The following is a 16,537-nucleotide window of genomic DNA, read 5'->3' as shown; positions in this document are numbered from 1 at the left end:
CGGGGTCCCTCTGTGAGCGTGAGCGGGGTCTAGAGCGGGGTCTAGAGCGGGGTCTAGAGCGGCGCTAAACGGGGCGGAGCAGAAACCCGCTCAGGTGCGCTAAAGGGGGCAGGCGAAGATCACCGGAGCGGCGGGAAAACCAGTGGCCTGCTGGGACTGAGCGCGTGCGGAGGGGGCGAACCCGGGCTTAGCCTAAACCCACGAGCGGAACACAGGCACGCGAAAAGCAGCTCCCTGGCCTCTGTGACCCGGGCCAGATTAGGGGGTCAGGGACGGGTGCAGCCAACTGCCCCCCCCCCCCCCCCCACCTCCCGCCCCACTCGCTCACGTTTGCCCAAAAATGGTCAGAACTGGCAGCACAGCCGGGACGGTCCCGTCTGACGCCCCGGCGCTGGGTGCAGGCCGACGAGCCACAAGGCCCCGCAAATTTCACTTAAAGAGGAGATAATTCACAGTGAGGCGGCCTGACCCCCTGCTTAAATCACCGGGGGCCAGAGCAGAGGGGTGAGTGGCACTGGGGCGGGGCGGGGCGGGGGGGAGGGGGGAGGAGGTCTTTCCCAGTGCTTCTCTTTCCACTTCATTCCACATGAAAGGGAAGCCCTGGAGCGCGGCGGTAACAAGGCCAAAAAGCGTCCAGCTGCCCAAATATGTACCTGCGGCCCGAGAGCCCAAATTACGACCGCCCCCGCACCCCCACCCCACCCCACCCCGTGACCCCTGCAGGGGACGCAGCCAGGGGAACAAAGACGGGATGCCTTCCAGGCCCACAGAAATAGAACACTGCCATATAGAGCCGGAGGAGAGGGGAGGGTGGGCGGGGCAGGGGCGGGGGGGGGGTTCAGCGGTCCGGGGAGACAGGCAGCCGTTAATACGGTCTCCTTAGCAGCGCCCGGCTGAGCCCCCGTTTAAAAAAGGCGACACTTAGGAGCGCCATAAACTCCACCAATACGGGGGCCAAGGGGAGACACACACACACACACACACACGCACCACACACACGCACACACACGCACACACCGCTCACACTCACACACACACACACACACACGCTACACCACACCTAACACCCAACCCAACAGCAACGCACCCACACACATCCCCCCTCCACCCTGACAGGTCACATCACCACTCAGCCAAAGCCAAATCTCTCCAACCCCACAGACCAATCTCAGCCGATCAAGAGTCTGATTTAAGAGGGAAAAATCATAAACTAAACTCTCAGGGTTTAGGGTTTCAGCCGCGGCGCGGGACACTGTCCAGAGCAGCTCGGAGCGGCTCGGAGGGGACGACTCCAGCTGCGCGGAGACGGAGCGCAAAACCAGTGGGTCTCCTGAAGGCTGACATCATCAGGGACACCAGCATCCCCCACACACACACACACACACACACACACACACACACACACACACACACACACTCACACACACACACACACACACACACACACACACACACACACACACACACACATCAGAAAGTCTGTTTTCACACAGGGGAGCCACTCGGGCTCATAAAAGTCCGGGCTTGACGCAGCGTTGGATGATCTCCTGTTTGAGAGTAAATGATGACCCTACATGGGCACAGCAGCCTCTTCTCCTCATTATGAAATGCACCAATATGGCCGACACAGATTTCTGATCATCTGGGGGACCCTCGCCCGGTGCCGATGGCGGGAGTTCGGTGGTTCTGCTTCCATAAGTTTTTTTGTTCAACTTTTTAAAATCTTGCCATTCTAATCAACAAAATTTTTATTACACAACTTTAAAGTAACGCAGCAAAGTTAAACATTTATTTTTTAATGACATTTCTTCACATTCACCTGACAAAGTGCATTCTTCCAACTGAAAGTGCATTCCTGAAATATGAGTGGTTCTCCGATAATGAGTTTCAGACCTGGTGGTACGCACAGAAAAAACCCCAAACAGATGTGGCACACAGATGTGGCACACAGGGTGGCACACTGGCACAGCGAGATACTGCAGCAGGTGGTCTGCACTTTATACTTCTGCTCAAATTTCTGTTTGCTCAGAAAGTTCAAGACTTAAAACAAGATGATCACTGCTGCTAGATGTTCCAGATGGTCTGATTGGCCTGTTCTCCTCATTATGTATTCATATGTTATGTTCTATATGGGCTGATTGGCCTGTTCTCCTCATTATGTATTCATATGTTATGTTCTAGATGGTCTGATTGGCCTGTTCTCCTCATTATGTATTCATATGTTATGTTCTATATGGGCTGATTGGCCTGTTCTCCTCATTATGTATTCATATGTTATGTTCTATATGGGCTGATTGGCCTGTTCTCCTCATTATGTATTCATATGTTATGTTCTAGAAGGGCTGATTGGCCTGCTCTGTATTCCGTATGCAGTCACACGGCACAACCTCAGCAGACTGCAGCTCCAGTAAATGTGAGATCTGGTCCCACACTGACTCATTTGCAGATGGAAGCAGCGACTGCATCATAGCAGTGCACTGGCAGCCATGTTGAGAACCGAGGACTGCTTTACCTGTTAATTATTAAGGAGGCCACAGAGCAGCACGCTGGTGGGGTAAGGTAGACGCTGCAGCGCTGCCTACTTTCATTTTCACATTTTTTTTGTTAGTTTAAATTTTGTTCTCCTGCCTTTAGTTGCTATATATAGGGAAGGGGGTTGGGGTGGGGGGGAGAAGAACCTTTTCTTTCTCTTCACAAATAAACACAGATGTTGCTCCTCTCTGACATCATGCGTCTCCATGGCAACGAGCCGAGAGAGCGGGCCCCATCTATAGCAGCCGCCGCTCAGCATCATCACCGAGCCACAACACCTTAATTCACACACCCCCCCCCCATACCCCCCCATACCCCCTCATACCCCCGCTCTCTATTTATAGGGGGAAGACACATCTCTCCCTCAGGCAGACTGGGAAAGAGAGGAAGGGAGGGGGAGAGAGAGGGAGGGAGAGGGAGAGAGGGAGAGAAAAAGAAGAAGAGCGGGAGAAGAAGAGAGAGACGGGACTGAGAGAAGGACAGCTGGAAAGAAGAAGGCCATACAGCAGTGATGAGAGAGATAGATAACACTAAGAAAACACGTCAGAGAGGACTAACACACACACCAATACAGACACACCAACACACACACATGCAGACAACACCAAACCACACGCATGCACGACACAGCAACACTGCCATAAACACACACAACACAAACAACAAGCATGCTACACAAGCAACTAGCACACCAAGCCAACCACACAAACAGCATGCGCACACAAACACACGCAACAACAACACACTCTCTCATCTGTCCAGCATGAATCGCAACATGCCATCTCAACACCGAGCTACGCTCGAAACATACAACAACTGTCGCAGACGCTTCAAGAACACATCTAGCCACGAGCTCGAGTCACAAGCAACCACGTGAACCCCTCGTTTCCCACTTCGCTCCCAGTGCTGGCTAGTTGCAACCGCCCTTTGGTGCTCTCCTGACATCTGAGGTCTGGGCTACTCCTGACGAGTTCTGAAGTCGTGCTACCCTGACGGTCTGAAGTTCGGTGCTACCCTGAGAGGTCTGAAGTCTGTGCTACCACGGGTTTCTGAGGTGCAGAGAAGGAGAGAGGAGAGAGGAGCAGTGAGAGAGGATCGATGAAGGGGAGCGATAGAGAGATGATGGTAGATGAGCGAGAGTGAGAGGTGGTGCGATTAGACGAGGTCTGAGGTATAGGAGAGCACCGACGAGTCGAGATGGTGATGACGAGGTCGAAGTGGTGACAGACGGTTTGAGGGAAGCGGAGGAGAAGAGAGAGAGAGGAGAGAGAGAGGAGAGAGAGAGAGAGAGAGAGAGAGAGAGAGAGAGAGAGAGAGAGAGAGAGGGAGAGAGAGGGAGAGAGAGAGAGAGAGGCTCCTGGCTGTTGGCTCTGAGCACTCACAGCCCCGCTGTGGCAGCCGTTGGGACTGTAACGGCACTGTCCTCATGTTGACTCTCACACTGTCACCAGCGATCAAATGAAACAGCAGCCGCACAGCGCAGGGAACTCCTATTCAATACAATCATAATAATAATAAAATCTAAGGAAACCGAGATAAAGATCGTGTGACCAGCGACTCAGCGATCGTGGGGTTTTTCTGTGGCCATTGTGTCCTGTTGAGAATGACGCTCAACCTAAATGGCTACAGTAAGAATATCCAGCTGTATGAACTGATCGTATATAAAAATGTCACCTGTGGATTTGTATGCAAACTGAAAGACAGAAATGACCCAGATTCAAACATAACCACCACGTCAACATAAGGGAAACTCCAATTCAACCCTACTAAACTCCTATTACACCTCTCAGGCTGCTCTGATCTGGCTTTCAATATGACTCACAGTTAAATACAAGTGTCAGACTTAATGCTTGTTTTTCTTGACATACGCACGCCAGTGATAAAAAAGAAATAATAATTATAACAATAAGAAAAAATTTGTTTTTGTTTTGCGGGTGGATATTTTTAATAAATGTTGAGCGAAACCTGGCCAGATGAGAGCAGCTTGACCTGTAAGAGACTCAGGAGCACACCTGGCACACCTGGCACACCTGGCACACCTGGCGCACCTGGGCCTTACCGGACTGGGGACTGATCAGGTGGGAGGAGACTGGGAGCGCCTTCTGCGAGGCCTTCTTGGCTCAGGTACAGCCAATAGCAGGGCCAGCTTTGCACTGGGGTAGCCAATAGCAGGGCCAGCTTGGCTGAGGTATAGCCAATAGCAGGTCCAGCTTGGCTCAGGTATAGCCAATAGCAGGGCCAGCTTGGCTGAGGTTTGGCCAATCGCAGGGCTGTTTGAGGGCTGTTCCAGCCCCACACAGGCACTGATTCACCGTGTTTACTACGTATTTACATTAGCTGCCAGCCTTGAGACGCTTCCCAGTGAGGTGGTGCCAGGCCTTGGCAACGCTCCACTGACTCGCATATTAATGAGCGTAACTAAGCGCCCACGCATCTCACTGCAGACAGAACCAGTTAAGCTACACCCACCGAGTTATCTACCCCCAAACCAGGTCCACCAAGTACCCACCCCCCCGCAAACACAGGCTCCTCACCAGAGTTATCTCCACCAGCCCCCCCCCCGCAGCCCTCCCAGAACCCACACAGGCTCCTCACCAGAGTTACCCACCAGCCCCCCCCCACAAACACAGGCCTCACCGTCCACCCCCACACGAGCTTCACGTATCTCCAGCCCCACACACGCCCCCAGTCAGCCCCTGTCTGTTATCAAGCCCAGGTCCCAGGCGCGCATGTCAGCGTGAGCAGCCTGGATGAGTCACCCGTGTGTGCGCTGAACCGCCAGGGCAGAGCTTCACCTGACCCTGTGTGCGCCGGAGGAAGTTACTGAACCCACAGATCCATCCCCAGAGCTGTGCGAGGCTGTCCCACACCTGGCGGAACACTGAGCGAGCCGCTGCTCCCGCTGCTGGAGGGAGGCGACCGCAACCTTGAGTCATGTGACGTCCGCATCAAACGGGCACCCCGGGGGGCCCAGGTGACACTAATCCCCTCCCTGCAGCACATCAATCAAACTCCCCATCAATAGAATCATGTTGGATGCAGCGCCCGGGACGAGAGGCACGATCCACGTGCCCCGCTCCCCCCTCCCGCTCCCCCCGCCCCCCCCCTCCCCCGCTCCCCCCCTCCCCCACTCCCCCCTCCCCCCTCCCCCGGGGGGTATAAACTATTTAAGCAGCCGGGGCGCGTCCCGGGGGAGGGTCCTAATAGAATCATCGCCCCGCCGCCGAGGGTGAGAAATCGCACCAGCGCGTCTGACGGAGCACGCGAGACTCGGGCGGTATTTTTAGCTCTGCGCTTTTCTCTGTGACGCTGAGAGACGTGCGACTGAAGAGAGGCGCTGCAGCGTATGGCCCGCCTCCCCTCGCCACGGCAACAAGCCACTGACTGCCACAGCACCACGCCGCACGCCGCGCACCTCAAACCAGCAGGACGATCCGCCACGCTGTAATAAAGCTGAGCATCCTGCCTCTCCGCTGCCGAAGCCAAGACATTCCAACAGACGCTCCAGTCTCATGGATATTCACACGGAGGCACGAGCCCCTGTGCAACACTGGGCCAATGGCTGATCGGTGCTGCAGCACGACTCCTGCGGGGGCTTATTGTGACATCACTGCTGTGGCACTGCAAGCTGATTGGTCTACAGCAGCCCTGTGCGGAGTTCTCGGGGAGTTCCGGAACGGCCGGCAGACTAAACTTCCACCAGCAGTTTCTCGCTGCACAAGATCACAGATAAACTCCAGGCAGAAAGAGATAAAGACACAGAGTACCAGAGAGGAGGACTGCCGCGTTCTGCCTGTTCCTCCAGGCACTCAGTCAGTGATCACAGATCAATGTGTTCGGCTGATGGAGAGCAAGGCCCGGACACTCTAATGGGGCCACCGCCTCAGTACAGCATGTTCTGAGCACCTCCATTACCCCCCAGTGTAGACAGGAACTCACTGTCCCATCCACCTCCATTACCCCCCCAGTATAGACAGGAACTCACTGTCCCATCCACCTCCATTACCTCCCAGTATAGACAGGAACTCACTGTCCCATCCACCTCCATTACCTCCCAGTATAGACAGGAACTCACTGTCCCATCCACCTCCATTACCTCACAGTGTAGACAGGAACTCACTGTCCCATCCACCTCCATTACCTCCCAGTATAGACAGGAACTCACTGTCCCATCCACCTCCATTACCCCCCAGTGTAGACAGGAACTCACTGTTCCATCCACCTCCATTACCTCCCAGTATAGACAGGATCTCACGGTCCCATCCACCTCCATTATCTCACAATATAGACAGGAACTCACTGTCCCATCCACCTCCATTATCACACAAAGAGGTTACAGATCTGGGGCTAAAGCTGAGAGGTTGCAGGTTCAAACCCAGAGCCCCTGTAAGCTATGTAAATGGATGTGAAATGGCTGCTGTAGGCCAAAGCAGCTACGGTGCAGATAAAGGGAGTAACGTGTCCCCTGTGAGGGACAGGAACCAGGCCGCTAAAGCTAGGCTACTCTACACAGGACCCCAGAGCCAATCAGAGCTTCTTAAAAATCTCTTTCGGCAGAGAAACGCTTGGCGTCGATGGAACACTTGGCGTTCCTCGTCAGCCACTTCACCTCCCGAACCGGGATCGGGTTCCTGACTGCGACGGGCCGCTCTTTAAAACGGGGAGAAGAGCAGAAGTGCCGTTTGGATATATTAAATATGTCGAGTGTTTGGCTAAGCGGAGAGCTCTGAGCACTCTCAAAGAAAGAGGAGAAGCAGGAGTGAAGGTGGGAGGGGAAGGATGTCATAAACGCTCTGCGTTACGCTCACGCTCACAGCTCCGCAGGGAATTATGGGAAATATCAATAATTATTTCAAAAGGCTTCGATGATCCTTGTGCTTTCCACAGTGTTTGTGAACGTTTTCCAAATTGAAAAGGTGACCTCTGTGACCGGATCTGTTTACGAGTAACGGTCCAAAATGGCTTCATCCACACAACCTCACAGTCGCCGCAGTGAGAATGACTGCTGGTGCGTTCCCTCCATTTTGTTTCTGACTGAGAGCCCCTGCAGCAAAGCCGCATGTGCATCCGTGTAAACAGCACATTCAGACTCGTAACTGCAAACACACGCGTTTGTAAATATGGCCGACTGCCGGAGTCTCCAAACGCGGCTTCCACGTGCCCACAACACACCTGCCACACGACCGCGTCACGCCCGCGCCATGCCCGCGCCAGGCCCGCGCCAGGCCCGCGCCAGGCCCACACCACGCCCACACCACGCCCAGCCACACCCGCGACACGCCCGGGCAAACCACCGGAGCGGCGTGGTCAGGGCGCTAATCCTGACATTACAGAGCCCGGCGGTCGAAGCTCTGCTTCGCGGCACGGCGGTTACACCCCCCCCCCGGCCCACGCGGAGAGACAGAGCGCTAAGCCCCATGGGAACAGCCCCCCCCATAACCACCACGCAGTCCGCCATCCGCCAACCGCCACACCTCCCTCACACAGGCCAGACTTCCCGCTGATTCCCGCCCAGCACAGCCAGGACTCAGGCTGGGCGCTTGAAGCAGAGCTGTGGGCTGGTCAGGGGTTTGATGGGTGGATGTGTGGGGGGGGGGGGGGAAGATGTTGTCTGGGGTGGGGGGGCAGGACTGTGGGCTGATGGGATCATGCATCGGCAAGCGTTCCCGTGTCCCCAAAAAGTCTGTCGCCCCGCAGAGACACGCACGCACACACGCACGCACGCGCGGGACGATGAATCACTGGCCCACATCCACGTCTTTCCACAGGGAAAAATCTCTTTGAAATAAAAATTAAAAAAACAGGTTTATTTTTAGAGACCAAACACGACGTTGTGTGAGGTAACTGCAAACATTCCGTTGATTAGAACTACAGATAATCCCTGAGCGCACCCCCCCCTCAGCCCCCCCCCCCCTCCCAAGGGCACTGCAGTCTGTCATCAGCGCTGCGAGCCAAAGCAGCGTGTTTCAGCCGCTCAGCAGTCCTATCTGCACATGTCACATCTGGGCCAGGAGCACAATCACTTAAACAAACAGCAAGAACTGCAGCCATGAGACCCCCGAGCGGCCTGACCTTCAGCCACACACAGCTGGCCAAGGGCACGACTGCCCCCCCCCCCCCCCCCACATCAGCACACACTGTCCAAACCAGCACTGAACAGAGTTACAGTCCCCACAATCAGTACACACTGTCCAAACCAGCACTGAACAAAGTTACAGTCCCCACAATCAGTACACACTGTCCAAACTTACACACAGTTACAGTCACCACATCAGTACACACTGTCCACACTAGCTCTCATACTCACCCCACAATCAGTACACACTGTCCAAACCAGCACTGAACAAAGTTACAGTCCTCACAATCAGTACACACTGTCCAAACTTACACACACAGTTACAGTCCCCACAATCAGTACACACTGTCCAAACTTACACACACAGTTACAGTCCCCACAATCAGTACACACTGTCCAAACTTACACACAGTTACAGTCACCACATCAGTACACACTGTCCACACTAGCTCTCATACACACCCCAGGATCAGTGCATACTGCCCAAACCAGCACTCAACAAAGTCAGACCCAGGATCAGTGCATACTGCCCAAACCAGCACTCAACAAAGTCAGACCCAGGATCAGTGCATACTGCCCAAACCAGCACTCAACAAAGTCAGACCCAGGATCAGTGCATACTGCCCAAACTTATACACACAGTCACAGTCCTCCAATCAGCAGTGGCCAAACTTATATGCTAAATTACAGTTCCAACAATCAATACACACTATCACACAAGTCTCCAAATGCACACACAAACACGCAGGCAGCACCACAGTCATATCATTACAAACATGACATTCTCCAATAAATGGAAAATGACCCAATTAAACAATAATTTCATGTCAAGGTAGCCCAACCTAACAAGAATGCCTGGAAAGTGTGAGTTTAATACCTAAGAGGTCGATAGGCTCATAAAACACCAGGTAATAAATTAGGAGAATGGGAATTAGCCTCCTGGGAGCAGACAGAGAAAGACGAAAATTTCAAGCCGAGCTCTGTCCCCACTTCACCTCTCTCTCTTTCTCTCTCTCTCTCTCTCTCTCTCTCTCTCTCTCTCTCAGTATCAGTGGGCTGACCCCGCTGATTGGCTGCGTTCATAGACCTCATGTGATTAAAGAGCGGCAGAACCGGGCACGTCGGCGTAACGACCGCGCCCTGATGAGGGGCCCTTAATGAAGGGCCACACAATAAAGCCATAAAACGTTATTATTTCCCACGGTGCGCATTTGAGTGGCAGGCGCACTAAATCCCCCGCAAACGCAGAACCGCTCGCACGTCAAACGAAGGAGAAACCCACATTCCGCATGGGGGGGAGGGGGGTTTCCACACTCACCCCTGCCACGGACAATAAAAAAATTAGCTGCTGGCATGACAACACCCTCCGCCCCCGCCACAGAGCTCCACAGAGGGGTCACAGAGGGGTCACAGGCGGCCTGCGTGACTTCTACGCCGCCCGAAATGACGGGCGGAGTCACGGAGACATTTCGGCGTCCGCGAAACGAGGGACTCGCGCCCCTCCCCGCTGAGACCCGCCGGGGGAGGAGGAGAAGATTAGATCGGGGGGTCTCTGCCTAATTTCAACCCCACAAGGTCCGCACACGGAAGCCTCTGCCCAATTAGAGAGCTCCACCGGCAGGCAGGGAGCGCGTCTCAATACGGCCCTCCTGACCAATGGCAGCGCGGCGATGCTAACCGAATCACAGCGCTGCGCACCAGCCCAGGCTTCTCAGAGCTGCCGCGCTGCTCCACTGTCTGCAGTGCTACAGCTCTACAGCATCAGTCAGCTACCACCATCACCACCTTCATCCTAATCACCACCTAACCTTACCCCCACCGACAAGCTTCCCCCTGAATATCACCCAGACCCCCACCCCTGACTGCAACCAACACCCTTATCCCTACATAACCCCACCAACACCTAAAACTGACACCAACTACACCCTAAATATCCCCTACACCCCCACCCCTACCTACGACAGACACCCTGACCATCACCTAGACCCTAACCACCACAGTCAGCCATCTTGATACGATACGAGCCACCACCACCGTCTCCACGGACACCAGAACCACTGCTCCAGCACCAGGGCACACCCTCAGCTCAGCTACCGTGTTGTTTTAATGTTGTAATTTTAGCCGGTGAGCTGTAGAGACCCAGGCCGTCCTGTTCAGCTCAGGGCTGCACGCAGGTTCCTGTAATTAATCACACGTGAACCCCGGGTCTGCCTGCAAAGGCACTGAATCATTAAATAAGCAATTAGCAACAGCGTGATTTATAACTACTGACTGACTGCTGCTGATTACATGAGCATCCTCCACCTCGCCAGCAGTCTCACCGCCTCATACCAACCAGGGCTGGGATTGGTTAGTACTGAAATTAAGCAGGGCTGGGATTGGTTAGTTTTGAAACTAAGAGGGCTGGGATTGGTTAATACTGAAGATGTCGCTCCATCACAATCCACCGCTGCTCCAGCCCTGCCCCCCCTCCCCCCCCCCCCGGCTCTGCCCCCACCCCACCCCACAGAGCCGGCCGGGGAGAAGCTGCATTCCTGCTGATGCACAGTCATCTGATGCCTCAGGCAGTCATGTGACCCCGCCGTTCACACAGAGGCCCCCTTCACCCTGACAGGCCTGCGCCACACAGACACACAGACACACAGACAGACGGAGAGAGAGACACACAGACAGACGGACAGATGGAGAGACGGAGAGAGAGACACACAGACAGACGGACAGACGGAGAGAGAGACACACAGACAGACGGAGAGAGAGACACACAGACAGACAGACAGATGGAGAGACGGACGGACGGACGGAGAGAGGGACAGAGAGACGGATGGAGAGAGAGACAGAGAGTCGGACGGAGAGAGAGACGGGCTGACCCGTCCACAGCCGCGACCTCAGTGGTTTAAACGGGGTCAGGGTGACCAGTGACATTCGGACACGCTCCCCCATCAGGAGCCCCTTCGCTGTTATTATCGCTCCGGCCGGTAAGAATAGATCAAAAGGCCGTGATGCGCAGAGGCAGCGCTGCAGCAGGGCACGCAGGGCCACCGTTTAATTGGGAGTGTAAATTACGTTTATGAGCACGTCTGCCCCCCCCCGCCCTGCGCCTGCTGGCGCCCCTCCTGACTGCTGGGGGGGGCAGGGGGGTGTAAGAGAGGTGATGTCGTTTCCTGTGGGGAGAGGGTGAAATCTAAGACAGGAGATAATAGCTTTTCTATGCAGAGTTTCCAAGTATTTTTAGACTACACGTGCAGTCCAAGAACAGTCTGGGGATTTTAATCTCTCTCCTTCTCTCTCTATCTCTCTCTCTCTCCCTCTCTGTCTTCTTCTGTCTCTATCTCTCTCTCTCTCTCTCTCCCTCTCTCTCCCTCTCTATCCTCTTATGTCTCCATCTCTCTCTCCCTCTCTATCCTCTTCTCTCTCTTTCCCACTCCAGGCTTAATAACCGTAAACCACAGAAGGTATAATTACCGTGTTCGGTGGTGCTCCAGCAGAGAGAGATGTTGTACACACAGACTGCCCCGCTACGCCGAGCCCCGCTGCCACACGCACCCTGTGGCTCACCCCCTCACTCAGAGCACGCGGTCCGCCGACCGGCCCAGCGACCGCGGGAGGAGAGCGTCCAGCCAAGCGCTTTATCCACGGGCACGCGGCCTTATCGACGGCGGCTCACCTCCAGGGTGGCTCACCGTTAGCACGGCTGGTCATTAGCGTGGCTCACCGTTAGCGTGGCTCGCCGTTAACGCGGCTGGTTGTTAGCGTGGCTGGTTGTTAGCGTGGCTCACCGTTAGCGCGACTGGTTGTTAGCGTGGCTCACCGTTAGCGTGGCTGGTTGTTAGCGTGGCTCACCGTTAGCGTGGCTGGTTGTTAGTGCGGCTCGCCGTTAGCATGGCTGGTCGTTAGCATGGCTGGTCGTTAGCGTGGCTGGTCATTAGCGCGGCCGCTATGCGCTCCGCTCGGCCGCCTGGTCGTGCGGCGCATTAAAATGCTAATTCAGCCGCCGGCACGACGCTCCAGCCGGGCCCCGGCGCCGCCGCGAAAATGTATTTCTGAGCGGCTGTTTCCCGGGCAACCGGCCACATTCACAGCCTTACACACAAACTCACTCACGCGGTCTGCAGCCCCGCTGTACAGCACAAACTTACTAAGAGAATAAAAGCCCTAAATTTAGCAGCCCTACCAGTCACAGTTTTTAGCCCATTTGCTGTTTGTGTCTGCTTTTAGGCATTTCATTTATTTACTTAAGTGAAAGTGTGTGACCTAGTACAACCTAATTACTGCATGTGATTACTTTTAATAGTCAGAGTAACTATCAATGTTATTTTGGTCAACACCCCTGCCCTTCCCCTCTCTCGCCCCACCCCTAACCCTGTCACACCCCCAATTTCAAATCCACCCCTAGCCATGCCACACCCTCAATTTGGACTCCACCCCAGACATATGCTTTCACTGGTGGGCTGCCCCAGCCACACCCACCTCTCTTGCCCCCCCAGAGCTGCAGATGCCCCCCCCCCCCAGCATCAGATAAAGAGGGCGAAACATCGGCACTCAGCCAAAAACCAAATGGCTCACTCTGCATTCACAAAGAACAAGAGCGCAGCAGCCATTACCTGTGAGAGGCTCATAAATCCACACAGACACACACCTCTGCTGCTCTAAACACACACACACACATACACACACACACACAGACCATACACACACACATACACACACACACACACACACACACACACAGACGCATACTCTAAGACACACTATTACAGAAGGCACTGGTATATACACTACCACACACACCACAGAAACACTGGTGTTCTGCGCTCTGCGCGAAAGCTTCTGCACTAAATCCTCTAATTAAAAAGTGAAAAGCACGGGGCGGTTTATTCTGGCAGCGGGACACAGACCGGCCCAAGTGGCTTTTTAAGGAAGCGGCGCTCTCTCTCCCTCCCTCCCTCTCTCTCTCTCTCCCTCTCTCTCTCCCTCCCTCTCCCTCTCCTCCTCTCTCTCTCTCTCTCTCTCTCTCTCTCTCTCTCCCTCCCTCTCCCTCTCTCTCTCTCTCTCTCTCTCTCTCTCTCCCTCCCTCCCTCCGTCTCTCTCCCTCTCTCTCTCTCCCACCCTCCCCACAAGGCCTGGAACGGGGCGAGAGAGAAAGCACCTGAGGCCCGCGCGCGACACGCTCTCCCGCTAAACCGCGGCTCGTGCGGCGAGCACCACGCGCTGCCGGAACCTTCCGCGCGTCCGCGCTCGCTGACAGATGTTCTATTGATCCGCCGTCAACGATTCCATATGCCGGGTGTCACGAGACAGAACATACTTTAATGAAATATTCATTACCTCATTCATTATTAGTAACTTCACCCAGAGAAACCTGATACAAGGCATACTAGGAACACGCACAGTGCACTACTAAGGAAACACCGGCTACAGTGCACTACTAAGGGAACACCGGCTACAGTGCACTACTAAGGAACACGACTACAGTGCTACTAAGGAACACACTGACTACGTAGGCACTCTAAGGAAACACGCTACAGTGCACTACTAAGAACCTGGACTACAGTGACTATGAACACGCTCAGGCACTACTAAGGAAACACTGACTACAGTGCACTACTAAGGAAACACTGACTACAGTGCACTACTAAGGAAACACTGACTACAGTGCACTACTAAGGAAACACTGACTACAGTGCACTACTAAGGAAACACTGACTACAGTGCACTACTAAGGAAACAACAGTGCCTATAGGACAATCACACACTGACTACAGTGCACTACTAAGGAAACACGGTACTGCTTAGACCTGTACATCTACTAAGAACACGCTACAGTGCACTACTAAGGAAACACCGACTGCAGTACACTACTAAGGAAACACCGGCTTTCAAATTCAACCAGACCCTAATGTTTCCCCATAACACAGGTTCAGATACACACACATAAATCAGCTGTCACTGCTTCATATTTCAAAAGACTAGAGAACAGGGAATATGAAAACAGCTAAGCCTTCTCCTTTGGGGGGGGAGGGCGGGGGGCCAAGCACTCTTAAAACAGGCTTGTATCCTGAGGGCTGCAGGCTCAAATCCCAGCTGGGAACCTGTGGCACAGCCATCAAAGACCTGTGGTACAAATGAGCCGTGTGTGTTTAGCCGGCGTCCGCTGCAGCGGGTGAGGACTGTGGCGCGGGGAGAGCAGAGGGTCCGTGTTCAGTGCGGCTAGCACAGCTACACAGCGTGTGTATTTAAATGCAGCCTCGGGCTCAGTGGGCTCGGCCGGGCCCTCGGGCCGCGTCTGCGCAAGCAGAGATGAGCTCATTCCAGGAGGGGCTCATTTTCATAAAATACAGCATCGTCACCTCCGTCTCCCCGCCCACACATCCTGGTCCGACCGAGCTCCGACTCTGCATCACAGGCACTAAACTGCAGCCATCCTCAAAACAATTAAAACTTGAAGAAAAGCTCCACTTACCAGTTCAACATGAAATATCTTCAGACAGCAGAAGCATCTCCTTTCCTGGGGAGGGGACAGAGAATAAAGATATAGATGAAGCTGCTGTCTATGTGTTTACTGACACACACCCCAGCCTGTGACAGTGTGAGAGGACCCTTAAAGCCGCCATCCAGCAAATCATACGCAGCAGTGATCACACTCCACATACAACCGGCCAATCATACGCAGCAGCGATCACACTCCACACACAACCGGCCAATGAGACGCAGCAGTGATCACTATTATGGGTATTACTATTATTACTATGGTGCATGGGGTTTCAGAAAGGAGGCTGTTGAATGCAAGGCTCATAGTTAATCATGATGTGGCTAAAGTACTGGCCTATATTACCCACAGTCCATCCCCATAAAGGGGTGAGAGGTCAAAAACAGTCCCCGTGTCCTTCCACTTCACATGTGGACGACAGCCACGGTCCCCACATGGCAGCTATTTCACGGTCCCGATGACCCACAGAGCTTTTACACCGTTAAAGGTGGCGGAGCACAATTTAGCAGGTGATGCCAGGAGGGGTGACATGTCCCATGGACACAGCCAGGGGGCACTGTGGAGCACGCCTAGTCTCTGAGACTCTGTGAAAATGTCCCTGCCAGTATGGGAGACTCACGTGAGAATAGCAGACTCACGCTGACTCACAATCAAGCACATTCACTCATATTTACACACCATTACACTCGCATTAACACCCAATCTCTCTCATTCTTTCACACATGGGCACGCCCACAAAGTGTGGAAATAGAAGAACCAAATAAATTTCTTGGGGGAGGAAGTTGCTACTTTATGTACCGATACCTAGTGTGTACTGTTTTCATAAAATCTCACACTAACTCACAAATTCACAATCTGGATAATGTATTCACACACATACATGCACACACACACACACGCGCACACACACACACACACACACACACACACAATGGGCTCACTGTGGAACCAGACTGGACAAAACGTCCTTGGCGACCAAATTCCTGGCTGTCCTGCCCTCCACAGAAAGGCGAGTGTTTGTGGGAAATGAGTCTGAACACACACACACACACACACACACACACACTCACGCACACACACACACACACACACACACACACACACACACACACACACACACGTGATTGCGTGTGCTCTGCGGGGCTGGGCTGCATAAGCACGCTCTCGTAAGGCCATTCCCAAAGTGAGCAAGCTGCCTGGGTGATATTGAGCAGTGGACAGCATCCTGTGTGTGTGTGTGTGTGTGTGTGTGTAATGGTGTAGAGTAATTCTTCCATTTGAGATTCACAGCAGAATCCATCTTATTTCTCTCAGCTGGCACTGAAACCAACATCACTTCCCAGCCAATCTGAGTCTGAGTGAGGTGTATGTTTTTATGTGCACCTGTGTGTGTTTGTGTGACTTTGTGTGTGTGTGTGTACGTGTATATGTGAGAGTGCATG

At 53.8% G+C, this 16,537-nt stretch overlaps 1 protein-coding gene across 12 annotated transcripts in view; it reads right to left on the bottom strand.

Moving 5' to 3' along the window:
* Positions 1 to 16,537, bottom strand: part of LOC135257722 (1-phosphatidylinositol 4,5-bisphosphate phosphodiesterase beta-4-like) — a 65,750-nt gene that overhangs the window by 39,479 nt on the left and 9,734 nt on the right. For all 12 annotated transcript variants that reach the window (XR_010330714.1, XR_010330716.1, XR_010330713.1 and 9 more), the window contains one exon: positions 15,069 to 15,113. The gene's annotated coding sequence lies outside the window, so the exon portion shown is untranslated. The remainder of the gene's footprint in view (positions 1 to 15,068; positions 15,114 to 16,537) is intronic.

This window comes from Anguilla rostrata, chromosome 6 (genome assembly GCF_018555375.3).
Source record: "Anguilla rostrata isolate EN2019 chromosome 6, ASM1855537v3, whole genome shotgun sequence".
Lineage (NCBI taxonomy): Eukaryota > Metazoa > Chordata > Actinopteri > Anguilliformes > Anguillidae > Anguilla > Anguilla rostrata.
The sequence above is the reverse complement of the archived record's forward strand: the minus strand, read 5'-3'. Positions and strand labels throughout refer to the sequence as shown.